We start from the raw sequence: 21,323 nt of genomic DNA, 5'->3' as shown, positions 1-21,323 counted from the left end.
CAGGACCCTCCCCAATTTCTGGAGAGCGCACCTCAAAACCCAAAGCAGCTGAGACGCTGACACCCTGCTGCCCACTTTGCATTGAAATACTGCCCTGTCATCCCGCTCCAATCGCCCAGCCAACTTTCCCCCCATGGTGTGGGGAACACTGCCTTGCCCACCACCGGACCCATGACCACCTATGTCCCCAGACCCACGCTGGTCCGTCTTAGAACGCTTCAGCTGTACCGCCACCTCCACCTCCCGCAAGTCAACCTCCCCCCACCGCACTCCTCTCGCCCCCCTTGCACCCAACAGCTCCAAAACCCAAAAGGCCCCGAAGTACATCCACAACATTAACGTGGAAAACAGAACCAACTCGTCCGTATTGCGGCATACCAATGGCAAAAGCTGAATCATACCTGCCAGGATCCCGACTGATAGGGGGCTCCTCCGCTGTGCCCTGCTACCTCTTTCCCTCGCCCAGCCTTCCTGTAATCGAGGGCCCAACTCACCCGCCGAAGGAGCATAACCCCACCACAGTTTCCCAATGAAGGTTATAGCCGACAATTTGCCTGCTTTCGTCACTCTGGACAGACCCGTGTCGATCAAGGACAAAATGAATTGGACGACCTGCTCCTCCCGCACCCAGTGCTGCCCCCGCTGCGACGCGACGCTGTCAATAAATTCCTTCTACGCTTGTTCGTATGCTCTCCAAGTGAATGGGGCCAGCGACCCTCTTACCAACTGAACAACCCTCTGTCTCCTACCGACCACATCCCTGCTGGAACCAGTGTCCTGACCTCGTCCACCTCCGTGGCTAGCCCATGGAACCTCTGCCACTGTGAATTAGACAAAGCATCCACAATGTAATTGTCCACTCCTGGCACATGCCTGGCTTGAAACAGAATATCATGTTCCAATCATTGCAGCACAAAAACCTTCAACAACTTGAGAACTTGAGCATCCCTGGCCGATTGCCTGTTTATCACCTGCACGACCGACATATTGTTCACCTTATAGATCACCTTCCTGTGCGCCAAATCCCGAGCCCAAACCGTCACGGCCACCACCCGTGGAAAAATCTCCAAAAACGCAATGCTCCTCCCCCATTCCTCCTATGTGGCGGCCATTCTTCTGCACACCACCGCCCTTGCCAATAGAGGCCAAAGCCTTCTACACCTGCCGCGTCCGAGGAGATGGTAACATCCCATTCACAGTCTACTGGAAGAGCCATGGGACTGCCATTGAAATGTCCCAAAAAGGTTCGCCACATGTGCAGGTCCTCATTAGTGCCTGTGACAGGCGCATATGGTGGTGCGGGAGGGTCAACCCAGCCAAAGGCAAACCAACCATCTGCAAAACATGCGCCCCGCTCTCACCACCCTGCACGCAAAATTCAGGTGCCCCAGCAGGACTTGTAGCTCCCTGACTGTCACCTTCGTTTTGGCCAGCAAGCTGTCGATTAACAGCAGTATATGTATCTTTTTGTCCTCCTACAAATGGGCTTCCATTGCCCCTGAATCCAGCTCAATGCCAAAAATGACCACACCGTACTGGGACCTTGTGTCTTTTCTGGTACCAGAGGCCCCCCCAGGTAGCCCAGGAGCTCTTTAAAACTAGCCAGATGCAGCTGACAGTCCGCAGAACCGGGCAATCCCACCAGAAAAAAGTCGTCCAGGTAGTGTGTCACCGTCTCTTTGCCGGTGCGCCATAAAAACGCCCACTGCAAAAATGTACTGAAGCCCTCAAACAAGGCACACGATTAGGCCTGGGCGTAGTACGCGTAGTCGCTCTACGCGAAGCTACGCGAAGACGTTCTCGCACTGCGCGAGCTTCACAAGCGTACGTAGTTGCTTGTCGGACCAGTTCGTGGTGCGTTTTTCTTGTTCGGGAGCAAGTTGTGCGTGTTCGGGGCGCTGTCTGCATGCTCGGGGTATCGTAGCTCACGAAATTATCCATGCGGTCGGCTATGGGCACGGCCATCTTGTTTTTTCAACTGTCCCGCCCGCACGCGTTGCATTATTTCCTGTTCCGGGTCACGTATAACGTGTTCGCGTTGTGCATGTCATGTTTGGGAACGCTAGCTACTTGTTCGCGATGAAAAGTGCGTGAGAAATATCGCACAAACTTACCCAAGTGGTCGCGACGGGCGCGGCCCTCTTGTTTTTCACTCTATGCTATGGTTCTGGGCCTAGTTTTCTATCCACCTTTAATCTTCGCAATCCTTATTTATTTTCACTGTTTTTCTCACTTTTTTTATTTCTCATCTCTGTCTCTAAGTTTATATTTTGTGATTTATTTCTACTTTCACTGTGTTTTTGTTACTTTTCTACAGTTTTATTTCACTTCTTTCTTCAAGCTCCTACTTTTCCCCCTGACTTTATTTTTTCCTTCTTTTCTTTTCTGCCTCCACCCCAGAACCATGGCCAAGGGCAGCAGTACCGGCTCCAAGGGCAAGGCGCCTGCGCCCAAGAGCCGACTGCCTTGCGGCAGAATGCGCCCTGCAGGGGTGCAGGCCCGACAACTTTTTGGAGAGGCGGAGGTGGCTGCCCTGGTTTTTTTCATCCAGCGCCACCTCCCCATGACCTTGGCAGCAGGCGGCAGGCCAGTCTCCGGGTACCTTACCCAGGAGCGTCACCGCTGATGGGCGAAGGTGCGCCGGGCAGTGTTTCGCTGCTCTTGGTATCTGGCGCACCCACAACCAGCTGGCCCACCGGTGGTCAGACATCCTGGACCGGGAGCAGGACCTGTTGGACCTGCTAGGTGTCGAGGTCATGGGGCTTGGTGAGTAGCTAGTAATATATAGTAGTATAAGTATTGTGTATAATTCTTGGACGAATAACACGATTACTGGTGCGCTTAGTTACATTGCAGGTCAATTCCGTTTCAAAATCTTCTGTGATTGTATGACACAGGTGCTGCTCGGCACTTTTCTTACTTGTTTGTAAATTTGCGCTAGCTTGGGCTGATTAATGATGTTAGAGGTTACTTTAGAGAACTGAGGTTAGTTAATGCTATTGCTAGAGTCTAGTCCTTCCATTGTCCTTCAGTGAAATGGTGGTGGATGGATAATAGGTTTACTTAGTATTTGTTCATATTTTTTTTATGGTCTGCATGAGGCCTCCTCTGTCACTGAATGCTTCTTACTCCAGTCCTCCATAGAACCTTTTTGTAGTTTGTTTAGTGAGAGATAGGCTTAGCAATAGCATTGTCAGTCAGTAGCAGCACAACATACGACGCAACAAACCAACAATTTGGTGTATGCACAAATTTATGCATGTGTCCTCCATCAGCGCCAAGAAACCGCATGGTGAATGTGCGCTTTATAAATCCTTTCAACTTCAACTTCATCTCATCTATGCATTTTTGATGGCAAAAATAAAATGGAAATGCAGACTTACTGAACAATTGGCCCGTCTGAAATAGGTCGTGTAGGTCAGGTGGTACTTAGGCTTTGTTAGTATTCTGCAATCAGAATGATTATGGAACATTTGATTAGTGTTCCTATAAGTAGACGGTCTGTGAATCCTGCAAGCCAGTAGTCGTTTATATAGATCAATTTTAGTGCAATTGTTGATTCCTAAAATGTTTGAGCGTTTTTTTAAATGATTTATTTGTTTCACAGCTCTCAATGTTTCTCTCTTTCTTTATTATTTCTTACATGATCAGCACCCAGGGGCCAGAAGATGGGGTCCGAGTCGGCGGGACAACCACCAGAGGAGCGCTCCTCTACCGAGGATCCTGCTGCTGGCCCCAGTGAGTCTTACAGTGCTTATATTATTAACAATTATATTTTCCTAACTTTTAACGCACCTTATTTTTTCCAAACTATTAATTACGCTTCCTAATTCAATTTTTAACAAAAGCTACTTTGATCTTCATTATCTGTTTTCCAAATTTTGGTTAGCCCTGCCTTTCAGATCCTTCAAACTGCCTCTGCTATAAATCTCTCTGTACTACTACTATTAGACTGTCTGTAACTAAGCTTGCCCTGTTGGCCACTCTTTAGTTAAGGTTTCCTTTTGAATAAAGCTTTGATAGAACAATAGCTGTAGCCACTGGGTCCACTCCTGTCCTTTGCGTTGTCTTCTTTAATCTCTAGGCTTTGACAATTCCCACCAACAAAATGCGCAACCAGATGTTTGTCTAGTATTTTTTGTTAGGATAGTAGTACATACTACTACTGTTGTGGGTATTCTGCACAGCCACATACAGAACTATGCAAAAGAAAATAGGATGTTGGTGATGGGAGGTTGGACCTTACTCACACCTCATTCAGAACTCAGAACCCACAATTCCCTGACCGACTAGCTACAGTGTCTCATTAGTCATTAGGTCCCAAACCCCCACACGAAGATACCCAATGATTTTATTACATAACCCAGAACATAACACCCTTTCGCTCGCTCACTCACTCGTGTAAGTCCACAACACCACACCAAATATACCACAGAGTCTATGTGTAAGTTCAAAAGGTTTATTTATTTCAAATAATAGCAAGCTTTGTAAATTGTTCCATGAAATTACATCCAGCTCCAACATGCAAAATAAAGAAGATTAAAACGCTAAACATTTGTACAACTAGTGCATGATAGAGATCTGTGTGAATTCTGGGAGACCCCTCACAGTTGAACGTATACTGGTTACATGCATCTTTCAAAAGCTCTGCAAATCTCTGGTTCGTAGAAGGGAATCTTCTGCCTATTATGAGAAAAATGGGGCACGTTAGACAGTATAATACAATTATGCAAGCTTTATGCAGTCATGCCAAAAAGTGTAACATTACGGCTAAGCAATAGGGACTAACCGAAGATGCCTGCCTGGGTGGGCAACACAATAAGGGTGGATAGTAGATAGCAAGAATCATCAGCGGTGTTTGTGTCAAACCCAAAGCCAAGACAAGGAAGGAAGGAGTGGACGCATGGATGGTTGTTGGTGAAAGTGAAACCAGCTAAGGTTTGTTAAGCGATACATATAACAAAAGAATGATAGACATTTACTTTTAATGGATGGATGCCCCCTGGATGTATTCATCGTAGGTGGAGACTGTCACTGGATGCACACTAGAGTCTTACTTTGAAGAGAATTTTAAAGAAACTGTGCCAGAGTAGCAAAGCAGAGGGTCATCATATATTATATAAAAGTAGGATTTCCTTTCGGAATACAGTTGATGACTCAGTAGTTTGCAAGCACATCATATATTATATATATTATCAAGCGCCTTCCTCTGACTCCAAGGGCCACTTCCTACCTATGTTAATTTTTTTTCGATTGTGACAGCTCAGCCAGCCTGCAAAGGGTGGCCTATCTGTTGGTTACACAATCAATAAACAAAGTACTTTACGCATTAGCGGTCGGTGGTGGGAGTGTTGGTGGGTGATGATGTGGGGAGTGGGAGGGGCAGAGCGGGGGGGTGGAAAACTATGGATTCTGAACGCAGTGCACACAACAATTGGTTTATTTATTTATATGTTTACTTACCACTACAGTAATTGTCTGCAAGTAACTTGTTTGCTCCCCCCGACCCTGCCCCTCCCCACGTCACCGCCCGTCAGCACTCCCACCTCTGACCACTACTGGACTGATATGTCGTTCCATATAAGTAATGATCATTGGATCAGAAGTATATTATATTATTATTATTCTGCCTTTTTGTAGTCACCAGGGCACGGTGAAAGTTAAATTGAGCAATTGCCCTTCATGTAACAGAGAGAGTATGACCAGTGCCACCCGTAATCGAAACATATACGAGCTTCCCCACCTGCAGCTTAGTAAATAAAAGTAACAGGTGATTCGTATGTTGGTCTTGGACGCAAGCTTAGCTGACTGAGCTGGCTTGCCTTCTAGAGCCTACAACAAGGTTATGTAATTTATCTAAACTAGAGATAAGAAAAAGACTGGTGTTGTTCTGTGTACTGGAGTCCATCCATACTACTATGGCAAGTATAATGCCGGACAAAACTCCAACAAATGTTAGAGGCTGGGGAAGCAGGAGTATAGATACTTACCACAAATGTTATGTACTGTGCTTGCTAGTGCTACTGTGCCACTATGTGTTGAATTATTTTGTGTTACTGTTTTTCTAAGTGTTTTGGTTACAATTCTGTTTCTTTCCTTATAGATCCTCTTTCCCAAAAACCAACATGGAAGGAGTTGGCAGCCAGGGCCCGGCAACGGAAACTGCAGGCGATCTGTGAGGAATACCGCCGGCTGGTGGCTCAGGCAGAGGAGGAGGAGGCGGCGGCAGCAGGTGCTGCCGCTTCCAATGCCCCGGGCCCCAGCCAGGGCCCGCCTGCAGGAGTACGGCGCTGCGGTCAGGCAGCCACCCACCTGTAGCAGGGATTCTGCTCATACACAGAACTGTGCATGGAGACTTGGAACCTCAGTGAATTAGGGTGTGCCAAAACTCACCTTAGTAGCCAAAATCCCCTACCAGACTAGCAATCAGTGTCTCATTGGTTCTTCCATACTTCCAATGATTAGACAACCCAGAACATGGAACTTAGAACACCTCAGGGAAGTGGAACACATGAACACTCTATCGTTATACTCTCATACCAGTCCAAAACTGGGAGTAAATGAAGACACGTACAAGTTAGAAATATTTATTTCTAATGCCGTGTTCTCAGGTGCAGTATCTTAGCTAATACAAGCAGACATATTATAAGGAACAAGATTATCAGCATAGTTACTATTCCATAAAATTCAAAAGGAGAAAGCATGTTAAAATGCTAAATGGAAATAGGCTAGATTACACCTAGATTTCACCCTCCCTTCCTAGTAGGTTATTTTATATCTACAGAAGGTCTCTTGGGTTTAGAAGGGCGGCCCCATACATCTGGTCCTAGTAGGAATGGATCACATTATTTTCTACACCAGCTCTCTGCATGCGAATGTTCTCCAAATTTGTGAGTATGCCTGCGCAGTGCATTATTAAACGTGCCAAAATCAGAGGTGGCCACAGCTGCATATATATTACGTCTAGAACGTGCGCTGATCAGACCGAACAACAACCACTGTGTTGAAATAACCTTGAAGGCCTCGGCACTCACTGTTCAGACAAAGCTTACCAAGGAAGGCTGCTAGTATAGAAAAGCATATTATTCTCGTGTGAAGCAAAACAGTCCGCTAGACTCTAAACATTTATAATAATGTGTGCCGTGTGCAAAGGCAGCAGAAAGGAAAAATGGCGTTTAAACTTCTAATAAGCTCATGCTAACTTAACACAGTATAAATGCAAGGCTCATCCCCATGACACACCACCGCCATTTTTCAATATCTGCTGCCCCCCCCACATAGATACAAATGTAAGTGTCGTGCATTTCGCCGGCAACTTCTTCTCCGGATGGCACAGCTGGAGGACCAATTAGAGGAGCACGTAAAAATCCTCGTGGACAAACACCTGAAAGCCCGCCGATTGTAGATGGACCCTGTTAATTTGCCCCTTTTTTATTAGTATTTTTGTTGGTGGGAGGGAATTGGGTGTTAGGGTTTCTTATTTTTTGGACATTGGTTGGACTTGGACATTGTTTGGGGTTAGAGAGAGGGGTGGGTGAGGTGTGGGATAGGCTATTTTTGTTAGGAACATAAATGTTATTTATTTATACTTACACATACGATGCTAATGTTTTGTGGGGGGGGTTACTGTTGCACAAATTTATGTACGTAAAAAGGTTTCCTTGCAGATGCAGGGTAGCAGCCAGTGTTTGATTTAAATAATCTGCCATTTTTGTAACATGCAAACAGATAGATGCTGTACCCCTCACTAAGTTATATTTGTCCTACTAGTACTACCAGTCACTCCTCCTAGTCCATTATACCTCCCAGCAAACTTATCCGACCTGTGATTGATGAGGATTAAGTTTGGCACAGCAATGGCTGCATGGTTTCCCAAGAGAATGGAGAAGATGCCATGGTTGTGGTGGTAGTAGTACACACTGGCACTAGCATTTGCAAACAAAAAAAAAGAGACAGTCACTTGCATGGGAAAGACTGTGGGAGTAGTAGAAAAGTACAGTACATAAGAAGACTGCCAAACAAACAATATTGCAACTGCTAAACTAAACGAAAACAATGGTGGCGGGGACAGCTAAGAAGTTAAACTGTATCGTAATTCGTAAACTTTAATGCTGTAAATCCAATCAATGCTAACAATTAATTATGATGTATTCGGTGGGTCCCTTTGGAAAATTAACTGGCTTGTACATGGACTGAGCATGGGTGGGCAAGCAGAAGAAGATCCTCGCCCTGCCTGGTTGACATTTAATTAGTGTTGCTTTCACCACATCTGCCCCAGCAAGCGTGTGATCAATTGTTGGTGTACATTTAATGTAGTCACATCACATCTCAATATAAAATTACACAGCCCGGGGGAAGAGGGTTAGGGTTTGATGAATGGATGGGAAGGGGGTTTGGGGAAAGGTTTGACAAAGAAAAACAGTACGCATGGAGACAACAATAGCAAAACAATATTTGAAGATGACGATGACCCACTATCCCAAAAATCTATAAAGGGAGAAAAAGGAAATGCATGCATGATGAAGATAACTTGATGGTTAATGAGTAGTACTTAACTACTACTACACAATTAGACAGTACAGGGAAGTAGTATTATATGAAATTGGCCATGCCTGTATGCCCTCAGAAAAACCCTAATTACCTGCTGTACCGGGCTGAAAGCTAGCAAAGAAAATTAAAAAATCTTTGTAGGGAGCAATTAGCAAACAAAGTCACACAGTCGTAAAATGAATGAAGAGAAAAAAGGAATCAAATTATTTAAAAGACAAATATGATACTAAAGTTACTGTATTATCCAGGTCCAAATGTGTAGTTGTATCTCATCATTCATCTTGGTCCTCCCTTCCATGGACACTCTGCACATCGTTCTTGGGTGCCACTGGCTGGCTGATGGGGATTGGTAAGGTAAGTGTGAGTTGTTGCTCCAAGTATAATAGCACTGGGTAAAAGGCCGGCCTGTAAGTGTTGATGGAAAAACAAAAGGGGTATTGAAAAATAAATGAATTAAAAAAAGCATCAATTACGGTGTAGTGCAAAAAGACAAGACTCTTGAGCAAGAAGACTTTCAGACTGAGGCGGCTTGGCTACATTGTGTCTACTCTACTATTTACACAGCATTAATCTATAAGAACAACAGGACAGGAGCCAGCACAGAACAGGCCAACAGCACCTGGCCGTGACCCAAACACCATTTACCTTAATTTTTGACAGAGCCAGACAAAAGGCATATACAGCAACCTAGCATTTTCCAAATCAAGTAACTAAATCAATGCGCCACTGTCAGTCATCATACACTATTCGACTCCACCACTGCATAGACATGTAGCACAGGTCTGCTGTGGTTCTTGTTGATTGGTTGTGTTTACCTTTTATGTCACTTCCTGAAACGCTGTTATTCCATCAATCATCTCAGATCCAACTGACTGACTGCGTGCAAAGATAGTATGGTCATGGTATGGTACGTGTACGTGTTGTCCAACAGACCAACACCAACTCAGTCTGTAGTGAGTGCCTCCGATTAAGTAAGTCCAGACTGCACCTGCAGTAGTAGGAGTACAATTGGTTATTATTAAACAACATGGAAACATTGACTATCACTTGAGTCAATGTTACTTTGTTATTATTTTCACTACTAGTATAGTTCGACTTCATGCACATTTGCTCAGAGTCAGCAAGCATCCAATGCAATGCCTGGCATCATTCATTAGTCATATACCTGTCTTGCTCTTCTCTTTGGCTGTCAGATCAGAGATGCCGAGCCTTCTGAAAGTGATGACGAGTTTACTTTAGTTTTGGATGCCTGCTCAAGTTCTGACAGTGAAGAGATGTGTATGCATGCAGACAGAGGTGGTAGCCTTAAGACAGTGATGAGTTTTGGATTTGAAACAAAACAGAAGATGCTATAGTCACGTACATTTAACTTGTTATGGAGGGACTGTTAGAGGCTACATTATTGTACTATTCTCCATCTGCCTTCCAATGTCTGGCAAGATGGAAATGTATTTAGGGCGAGTCAGGAAGATGGAGCAAGACTGTGAGGAGTGGAGTGGACAGTTAAATGCACAGACGTGCAACTCCAATAGGTACATAAAAATAAGAGACGGTGGTGATGGATTTGTTGTGGTTTGATTTGAACCAGAAAGACAGATATGCACACAAATAAAGGAAGGAGAAAGTAACAATTTGAAAGCCTAGTTGTCAGGGAGGAGGAGCTCGTCCTCAAACTCTGGTGGCTCGGACAGAAGTAGGTCATGTAACCCGCTACTTATGTCTTTGGAGTCACTCTCCTCTTCCTGCTGTGATTCACGTATTTTGTAGTCTGGTGGTATGAAGTGCTGATTCATTTTGATTATGCTTAACCTCTCCACGCTTTTGGGCGAGAGACTGGTCCTTTTCACAGTTACAATGGCACCAGCAGCACTGAAAACACACTCAGAAGAGACACTTGCGACAGGGCAAGCCAGATACTTTATCGCCAGCCTGTGATGCACTGGCCATTGGCTTCTTTTCCCATACCAATACGCCAATGGGCTTTGCTCCATGAAGACCTCTGTTGTGTCATCCATTTAGGCCTGGACCATCCGCTCAATGTTCAGGGGTGCTCCAATTTCCTTGGCCTCCTTTGCCTTTGCACCAGCAACGGACTTACCCATCCCTTTCTGTAGAAACCAAGCAGCTATTTTATTTTGCTGTGTCTGATGAATCAGATCCTGTTGGTGCTGTTGTTGATGTTATTGGTAGTGTTGGTGACTGCTGGGAAGCAAACACACTGCTCTCATGCTCTGAAGAAGAACTTGACTCTGGATGCCCTGTAGTACTTGCACTGTCCTGGGCTGGCACTGGCAGGCCTCTAATTGAGAGCTGTTCGTTTTCTAAATCAGTGGCTTCCTCAACTATTAAAGTTTTGTACTTGGCAACATCCCCTTCTGAAAAAGGAATTACTGCATTACTGTTCAGAAATAATTTGTACCGTGGATCCAAAATTGTAGCAGTAATGTAATGTCGATGTGACACAATCTTATTTTGAATCCTTGTATTGTCAGATAAGCGGATGGCTAAGGCGTTCGCCAAATAACATGCGTCTACTTTGTCTTCCACACCTTTGTATGTTTCAGACACCTCCTCCAGCTGTTGCTCTAGCATGTACACCAATGGGATAGCTTGGCCCATAGTACAGTCCTCCCTGCTGACTGCACGTGTGTAGACCTCAAAAGGATGTAGCATCTCTGTCAGGCATTTAATGAGGTCCCATTGCCACACCTCAACGGTCATTGCTTTCACAGTAGGATCCCCTAATCTTCTTTTCATGACATAAGCATTAAGTGGTATGTACTGCTCAAACAGACGATCAAGCATGTAATAAGTTGAGTTTCAACGTGTTGGCACCTCCTGGATTAGTGCTTTGACTGGCATTTTATGCTCATGTTGAATGACCCTTAGCTGCTTCCAGGCTTTAAAAGACTGGTTGAAATGTGTGCATATTCTTCTGCAGGTGGTCAGTAAGTTGCTGACTTTGCTTTAATTTTTCAGAAAGTCTTGAACAACAATGTTAATGCAGTGTGCCAAACACGGGACCCTGAAATAGCCACCATCTTTCATGGCCTTAATTACATTACTGCCATTGTCCATGGCAACAAAACCAATGTTAAGCTCTCTTGGTCGCAGCCATTCAAAGGCCTTGCTGTTAAACTCTGCCAAAATGTTTGCAGCAGTATGAGATTTCTCCATAGCAAACATGGCTACAATTGCATGTCTGCGAGTGTCATTAAAAATCTCAACAGTGTTAACGCCTGCAGATAGCATTTCTCTAACACCTGAAAAAGAGATCCAGTGTACAGTGATGCACATGTAATCAGTGGCTTGGCAACTGGTCCACATGTCTGTTGTCAGGTGGATACTATGAACAGCACTCTGATGTAAGGCTTTCCAAGCAATTCCAGCACGTTGTGATGTAGTGCTGGAACAGCAACTCTGGCAAAGTAGTAGTGGCTGAGAACCTTCCATTTTGGGCAGAAGGTTGTCACAAATTCCACAAAACCCACCCCTTCAACAAAAGAAAAAGGGAGAAGGTCCACTGCTAACATTTTAGCCAGCTTAGCATTGTACAAATGTGCTATTGGGTAGTTGTGTTTGTACTTTCCCTCCTGCCTAGTAAACATGCTGAGAATGGTACGCTGCGTGGTATTTCTTTCTGTTTGACTCGACGCAGCACTTTGCATCGCAGTACTCCTTGGTGTCTCCGGCTGACTCTTACTCTTGTGCCACTGAGATGTTGCTGATGCGGAGGATGTGTGCTGTACCAGTGGAGGGCTGGGGACAGGGCTACTTTGTGTACCACTACCAGATAGAATGTCTCCCTCTTCTTCTTCTTCCTGTTTGACCGTGAGTGGAACTTGTACTAGTTTATTCCCACCAACATCAATGGTTCTAGTTTTTATGCTACGAAGGTGGTCCTCCCACTTGATTGCGTGGTGTTTTTTCAAATGGGTCATTTGGCCTCCGGTACCATAGTTTGTACCAAGCTTACCACGACTAACAGAGTGATGACAAATGGAGCATATAGCAATGTTCTCCTCCTTTACGTTAACCGTAAAGAAATCTCACACTGGGGAGCTTAACTTTTGTCTCCTGCTAGAGGTGGTACTTCCAATTCCAGATGAACTGGAGGGTGTGTGTTGAATTTGACTATGTGGCTGCGCAGTAGTATCACTACCTACTTCTGCTGAGGTGGTGCTTGTGCTGAATGTAGGATGCTGCCGGACCTTGGCTAATGTAAATATGGAAGCTGGAGGTCGTGTTGGTGTTGCCTGTGTTGGAGGGATGTTGCATGGATCCCTCAGTCACATCCATTCAGGATAGGGTAAAAATGTTGGTCTCCATGTCCTCGGGGCCGGGAGTGATGCTTGTGATGACTGGGTCAGACTCATCATCATCATTATCCTGCTGTTCTACTTCGACCTCCATCAGTGTAAGGCTTTCTGGAACCTTCCTTTTCCCTAGCCTGGTCTTGGGATGTGTCTCCCTCTCATGCTCAGGTTTTTGTGGCTCCCAAGTGAGATCTATATCATCAGAAGGGATGCTTGGCGAAGAACTCGATGGACTAACCCTACTTTTCCTTGGTGGGGATTTGGAAGACAATATATCTCCTGCATGAGTGGTTTCCTCTTCTTCTTTCTCTGCATGAGGCTCAATTTCCTGAACTGCCCCTTCTTCGGGAGGAACAAAAATTAATATTGCGGGTGGTGGTTGCGTTGTTGTTGTTCACCACTTATCTGCTGTGTTCCCTAATGCGTTGATTGTGTACTACTTTGAGATAGCGATAACTTTAGGTCAGGCTCAGCATCACTGCTTTCCACCATTAGGCTGGCTACCTCTTCCACAGTCATCTGCTTGGGCCTGGGTTGGTGGGTTGGGCCCACTGATGCGGAGGTGCTGCCCCCAAGCTTGCCCCCTGGACACCGCTGCTGCAGGTGTACTTTTTGGTTTCCCAAAAAAGGTTTTGGGTCAACACCAGACTTAAGTGTCACTTCCTTCTTCTGTTCTTCCTCCTTCTTCTCAGCAACTTTCTTGGTCTTGGAGGACCTGGTACCTGCTTTCTTTGGGCCCATCTTCTTCAGATGTCAGCAGCACTCAGTTGCACAAGTTGCAGAGATGTCTGGTCAGGTCACACCGCACGTCACGTACAACAGAAGGACGTCTGTCTGGCAGTACAACGGGCGATGAATGATGACAGACACCTACTCCTCAGTCTTTTGTGCACCTTCAAGCAAAGAAGGCAGAAAAACATCAGTCAAATGTGGAATTTGTTGTGCTTTAATTTTAATTACTAGTAGTGTTAGTACACTCAGTAAGAGTAAGAATAGCAAAGAACTAAAATACAAATGTAGTGGAAGTGGAACTTGTTTATCCATAATTTGTGCATCATGTCGGATGGATGCAGCATCAGTGACCTGCAGCAGATAGCAATGGGGATGGAAACAGTAAGCCAACAGGAACAATGGAAAGACACACAGGCCTATGTGGCAAAAACAAAACAGCACACTACTACTACCACCACCACGGCCCCCAGCCACTTGGTCACTCATCACAGGCACATGGGTAAAGCCCAGAAAACAATGAACCCAAGAAGGCCTATATCCCTATATCGCCAGACAAAGGAGGATGCCTGTTACACATCACAGCTTAATGCAAAAAAGAAAATCTGCATGGCTAAAAAGGTTGGCAAGTTAAACAACAACAACATATACAACAAAGGCATTTATTAACACATATAAAAAGTTAACTACACCCCAAACACCACATTTGGGAATTCAATCCAATGCCATCCATGGCCTATATGATGCTTACATTCAACAGACAACATAGAAACAGCTACATCAAGAACCCCCGATGACTACCTCTGGGACTCTAGGCCTACTGGCAGAATAGACCACAAGTTTGGAGGCCTATGGCAAAAGCACAGTGGAAGGTCACACAAAATGGCCGCCACCACATGGCCTGGCAACCCACACAACAACATGAAAAGAAAGAGAAGACAGACAATGCATGCCTATGGAAAAAGCACAACGCTTGGCTTCACAAAATGGCCGCAACCTACATGTTCAGCCCACCCTCAAACAACAAAGTACATACAAAGGACAGGAACAGGAAGTTGAGGTCTCTGGGGAACTTACTTCCTCTTTTTAAAAAAAAATTAAAACAGAAAAAGGACTCCATGCACCAAAAACGACACCCAAATGACAACCAGAGGAGTTTTTTTTTTTTAGCAAAATCATCATTTTCTAGAAGGTTTTATGCAACTCGAGACATATTGCTTGCGAGATTGCAAATTCGGCATGTTCGGCAGCGCGAACTGTACAAAAAGTTGTTCACGCGTGCGCGAGCACGCAGATTGCGCTCGAAGAATACAAAAACTGTAAGGTCGTGTTGTCGCACTGTGCAAAGTTACCAAAGCTACGCGAACTGAATTCCTAGGGTTACCTACTTGCAGAAAAAGCCCTATTATTTAACACATACCCAAAACCTGAAATTCCACCCCAAAAACCACATTTTTCAAATCAATCCAAAGCCATCCATGCCATATATGATGTTACAAATTAAACAAACACCACAAAAACAGTTGTTTAACTTTCATGCAGCCATGATGACTTGAGTAGTACCTCTGGGCCTACTGGCAGAGTAGGCCACAAGCTTGGAGGCCTATGGCAAAAGCACAGTGGCTGGTCCCACAAAATGGCCGCCACCACATGGTCAGGCCACCCACAGAAAGTACACAATGAACTCAAGCAGGCCTACACTAACTATATGAACTCCTAGGGTTACATATTGGCTGAAAAGCCAATATTTAATTAACACACACCCAAAAACTGAAATTCAACTCCAAAAAACACAGTTTGCAATTGAATTCAATGCCATCCATGATGTTTAAAAACTTGAAATTCAACAGACACCACAGAAACATGGTTGGACCCATGGGTACCTCTGGGCCTACTAGATGAAATTTCAAAGAAATAAAACTTGGCCCCTCATGAAAGTACAGGCCTCCCTCAACAATAATTTTTAACAAGGATTGAATAGCCCAGAAAACTGTAGGTAAAAAGAAAAGCAGAAATCAAACAAACATGTACACCAATTCTCCAACTTACTTGTAAAATAAAATTTCAAATCCAAAAGTCCTCAATAAACCCAATCCAATGATATGATGCAGCAGACATACACAAAAAGTGTTCCTTCCAGCTCCAAATCCAAATGAAAGTGAACAGCACAGGGACAAAGCACTGGGAGGAGCCTGCTGGACAGGAACAGGAAGTTGGAGACTCAGGGGCACTTCCTTCCTCTTGAAAAAAAGAGTAGAAAAAAAAGAGGACTCCTTGCACAAAAGATTACAGCCAAATCACAATCGGAGGGGTTTTTCTGAGCAAAATGATAAGTTGTTACCGCGCATGTGAGAACGCTATTGAGCACGCGAGGAAGAAAACAACTACGCTATGCTGTAGATTGCGAAGTATTTGACAACTTCGCATTCACTGGGAAGCGCGAAGTTCGCAAACTCCGCGAGCGGAGCGTAGTTCACCGCCCAGGATTCACACACGGTATGGAACAACCCATTGGTAGTGCTTTGTCTGTGAAGATAGACCCGTCGAACTGGATCCCCAACAACTGGTAATCCTCCGGATGCACTGGGAGCAACCGAAATGCCGACTTTATGTCGCATTTTGCCAGGAGGGCGCCCGTCCCTACCGTCGTGACCAGCTGCCATTCCACGTCTACTGATGAATAGGATACGGATGACAACTCGGTCACTATGAAATCATAGACTGACGCCCCTTCCGGGTATGACAGGTGTTGAATCAACCTGTATTGTTCCGGTTCCTTCTTTGGCACCACTCCAATTAGTGAGTTGATCACGTCCTGAATGGGGCTACTCCTGAAAGGACCCACCACGCCCCCTTCCCGCACTTCTTTCGACAATTTTTCCCGCACCACCGAACCATGCGACTTAACAGACATCAGATTCTCAACCCACCTGGCCATTCTTGGCCCCTCGTAGCCCAGCCGGAACCCCTCTTGAAAACCCCTTTGCAACAGTGCAGCATCCTCGATCCGTGGATAGGACACCAAAAATTCCTCCAGACAAAGTGCCTTGTCCTCCCCTTCCGCCCCGTCCCCTTGTCGGCTGTTGCCCAGCCTGGTTGGACAACTGTCCCTGTCCCCACCACCTGTCCCCCAGCATTGCACCACGGGATGCTTTCCTGCGGCTGCCCGCATGAGGCAGAGCCGGCCCATCCTCTCAGGGGAGTGGAGCTGCATGTAACTCTCCCGAGCACCTCGCCTGCCGCCCCTGCCAAAAAGAAGTGGAGTCCGACATGCTGGGGTTAGTACTGTCCACTGAACCCCAAAACCCAGAGTCCCCGCCCCACTGACCAACCGCCACCAGGCCCCGTGCCTGATGCGCTGGACGAGTGACCCCCGCCGAGCAGGCGCATCCCCCTGGGATCACAACCCACCCACCCCTCCCTCTCGAAGCAGCCCCTGCCCACACCCCAGGAAACCCACGTCCTCCCCTCCCTGTCGCTCCACTCCAAAGTGTCCACCGCCCTCCTGCCCACGCCGACCTGTGCCACACCAATGCTCGCCGAACCCCACCCTGCCCCCGGGGCCCCCACCTGTTCCGCTCTGACCACCTCTTCTTGAGCCCCTCTGGTGCCCTCTCCAACATCCCCCAATCTCAAGAGACTGCATTGGCCCCCATTGCGGGCCGTCCCACTGCCGCATCCCATGCCCCAGGGACACCCCCCTACCCTGCCCCGCTACCTTCCCCTCTGGCAAGCCCTCTCCCAGTGTCCGCCGACCATAACTCTTCCCCACCACCCAACCGGAGGCCCTCCCCCCCACACAACCACGTTACTCATGCCTCCCTCTCTCTCCCCCATGGCCCCCCTTATTCACCTGACCCCTAGCTCCCTTCCCTCCACTCTGCAGGATACTCCGCCTCACCACTGTCCACCAATAATGGGGAGGCCCAGCCGCCAACTACCCCTGCAAGGGTGACCCCCACCGCCCTGTCCAGACACCAACTGCCGTCGTGCTATTGGGGCCCCCCAGTCCCCGCCTTGAATTTCAACGCGGGCCACGTCATCATGGCCCGCCTATCGCCCCGCGTCACCTGTGAACGCGCGGCCACCATGGCAGTGCGGCCGCGACCCCCGCTCCATTTGAATGTGTGACCGCCGTGACAGTGCGGCCGTGCCCCCTGCCAACCCCCGAAGGTGCGGCCGCCTTAGCAGTGCGGCAGCGTTCCCCCAGCTCCTTGCAAGTCGCAGCCACCGCAGCAGTGTAGCCGCGCCCACCCACCTCCACAGAACGCACGGCCGCACTGCAGAGGCCCCCATCTACGTCAGAGCAGCGCTTAGGGGTCCGCAGGCTAAGATCGCCAATGTAACCCCCCCTCGCAGCCCGCCTAGGGGGTCTCACCTCACATGCGGCCCGCTTCTGACAAGAGGTGCAGTGCCTCCGCCACACGAGGGTCCTCCACCGCCATACAGCGGGGGTATAGCCTGAGACCAATTGGGCTCTGGCTACATCCCCGGCCCAAAACCCCCCGGGAGTGGCAGGCCACCGGATGGTTGGCTGCCCCCCCCAAAGCCCTATTGTGCCCCCTCTTAGTGATGTAGTAACATTTGGGAGCAGTTGGCTTCATTCAAAGAGTCACGAAAAACACATGCAACTCTTCCTCTTCTGAAACAAAGCTCTATCAAGACCTTGAAGTCTCCCAAGAACTGGGGGCCATGTTGGGTGTGGCTGACTATAAATGTCACATGTGTGTCGGACTCATTGCCTGTTCCTATTGCACTCACCTGAAGGACAAACGTTGTGAAATCTGGCTCAGCTCTACATATTATGTGAATGTCAGAATCCGGTTTAGTACTTCTTCAATGGCAGCCCCTGTAACTTGTAATGAAAGGAGAAAACAATGACAGCAAAACAACCATGCTGTCTTATACGGTAACGCAAGTACACTGCGCTAGAAGAAAGCAATAGTTACCATCCTCTGGGTAGGCTGTCCAAGGGGGATCTTCTGAAGTTGATTTCCCTATTCACAGAGGTATAGGTAAAGGGAGAAAGACAATGTTTAAATGCTCTAATTGAACAAGTGTTTTAGATTTTGAGCATATGAGTGATTTGCGCGATATGATCTCTTACACATGCTGGTGGCCTGCCCAGTACTAACTGCCTGCTGGGAGGGTATATACGTGTCTCACTATCCACACTGACGGAGCCGTCCACTGGGATAGTGTGGAACATTGTCTATTGGGGTTGTGCCCCCAGACCCAAGAGTTTTAAAGTCCCAGCCAGGTTTGTAGATCTGGCAGTTCTCTTAGCAAAGCAGCAGGTGCTGGAAATCTCCGAGGGCACAGCAATCTTAGGCTGGAGAGTCATACCTTGGGACACGGCGTAGAGATAGCTATGCCTTCCGCAGGAAAGAATACTGTGGCCTCTGCAAGAAACCAATAGCCATGAGTTGGGATGCCCTATTAGAAGCCTTTAAAGGCCAAACAGACCCAGAATAACATACATTGCACTGGTTGCATAGTACACCATCGACAAAACATGCACAGATTACCCGCCCTCGATTCCTTACTTTCATCTTCACACGATGTACCAGCACCCCAATGGATATCCCTAGGCAACAGGAACTATTTTATGTGGCCTAGTATACATAACATAACATTAATTTGTAAAGCACATCTATCACCCAAGGGTATCAAGGTGCTGAATAACAGATGTTCATTTTTACCCAACTCAATGGCACTCATTTTATCAAACTCAGAAGCATGAAAGGCTGAGCGGACCCACCGGGATTTTTTGTGTTTCACCATGAGGTCAAACACAGGACCCTACAGTGGGCGCATTAGCCCACTAAGCCACCAGACCCGGCTTACATATGTGCAGAGACCTGAATCAGAGTTGACAGTTCGAGTTTTAGGGTGGGGGATCAGAATCAGTGGACTTACTTTTGGTTGTTTACTCTTTATTCATTTTGAGAGCATGATCACAAATAGAACTTAGCATATTAAATACTGTTGACCATATAATTATGGTAGGAATACCTATTTAGAATGCATCTATTGACAAATTGTTGGTGGAATTGACTTGTACTGTGTTTCTACATGCACATGATATGTAATGTACGATGTTCAATGAAAGACAATAAACTATGTGTTAAAACATTTCTTCCCATTCGTGGTATATTTTGATTTAAGACCAATCCCAGACTAGAGAACTAATTTGAGATCAAGAATAAGACAAGTGTGGTTAGATTTCCTAGAGTTATGAGGGGTGAAGGGAAGTTTATAACTCAGTCCATAATTAATATGTATATACTCTACAAACTTTGTATTCTGATAACCCAATCCCCTAGCATCAGTAACCATCCCATGGGAAAGAGAAACTCCTACGGTAAGGATAATGATCGTGGGTAGAGACATCAGTTAGGAAGCTTGAATTCATGTGCATGAACATGCAAATCTCTGCTCTTTACACTCACATAGGTTGACGATGCTGACCAAGACAAGTATTCAAGGTGCAACACTCAGTTACAGAAAGGACTCCCACTGTTATGTTATATTAATTTGTATAGTGCACTAATCACCTTAGAGGGTATCAAACACTTGGGCAATTGTGAAGGTATGGGGCCCTGAAGGTACCTATAAAAAGAGCACCGTCTTCAGCTTCTTGAGAAACTTAAGAAGTGAGGAGGAGGCTCTGATGTGTTGAGTGAGGTTGTTCCATGTCTTGAGTGCAATGTAGGAGGATGAGTGACCACTAGTTTTTATTTTGCTGTTGCTTTAAATGTTTACGAGTGAGAGTGAGAGAGAGTGTAAGTGTCTGGTGGGTTGGTGAAAGTATAAGTGTTTTTTCATGTATTCTGGTCCTGTGTTGTGTAGGGATTTGTATAAGTGTGGGTGAGAAGTTTTAATTGGCTGCGCTTGTGAATGGGGAGACAGTGAAGCTTCTTGAGGTGTGGTGGAATGTGGGTGTGGGAGGGAAGGTTGGGTACGATTCTTGGAGGGTGTTCTGGATGGTCTGAAGTCTGTCCAGTACACCCTGATCCGCAGTTAGAAGGCCCTCAAAATAATACATAATTTTCTCTGCTCTCTCAATTCCCATTCCTCTTTCTCCTGTGGCGCTGATTTGGTCCCAAGTGCCAAATGGCATTTGGATGATGACAGGTTTGCGGAGGAGTAGGGAGCAATCATCTGCGAATTCACTTTGCTCCGACAGGATCGCACACCATAAAAAAGTTAGTGCTCAAAAACTTGACAGACTAGCTAGCCCGTTAAAATCCTGTCTGGGCAAGATCGATTGGCAGATAACCTCTTCTTTAACAGAGGAAAATAATCTATTGGTTACTTTACACTGACACTAGGGAAATGAGGGAAGCCCTCTGACAGTCTCAAGAAGAAACCAGTCAATTGACGCAAGGATTGGCAATTGAGTATGTTTTCTGCGAATGGGTGTCAACCACCCTCCAGAAAAACTAAGCCTCTTAGTCGATCCTCTAGGTAAAAATACAACACTGTCATGCTTGCGGCAGTTCTGCTCTCCCCCCGGAATGTTTCTATGGTAAACATTCTAAAAAATTTGCACTGTTCTTCAACCAGTGGCAATAACATTCCATTTGTAAATCCACCTGCTTTCCTGATGACCAATCCTGATTTGCTTTTGTCCTCTCCAATTTGGGAGGACAGCTACATCATGGTCATTGCCCTCTGTAGAATGGGAGATCCCGCTTCTAGGATAACTATGCAGATTTAAGAACA

This window comes from Lissotriton helveticus, chromosome 2_1 (assembly GCF_964261635.1).
Source record: "Lissotriton helveticus chromosome 2_1, aLisHel1.1, whole genome shotgun sequence".
NCBI lineage: Eukaryota > Metazoa > Chordata > Amphibia > Caudata > Salamandridae > Lissotriton > Lissotriton helveticus.
Note: the sequence above shows the minus strand (reverse complement) of the source record.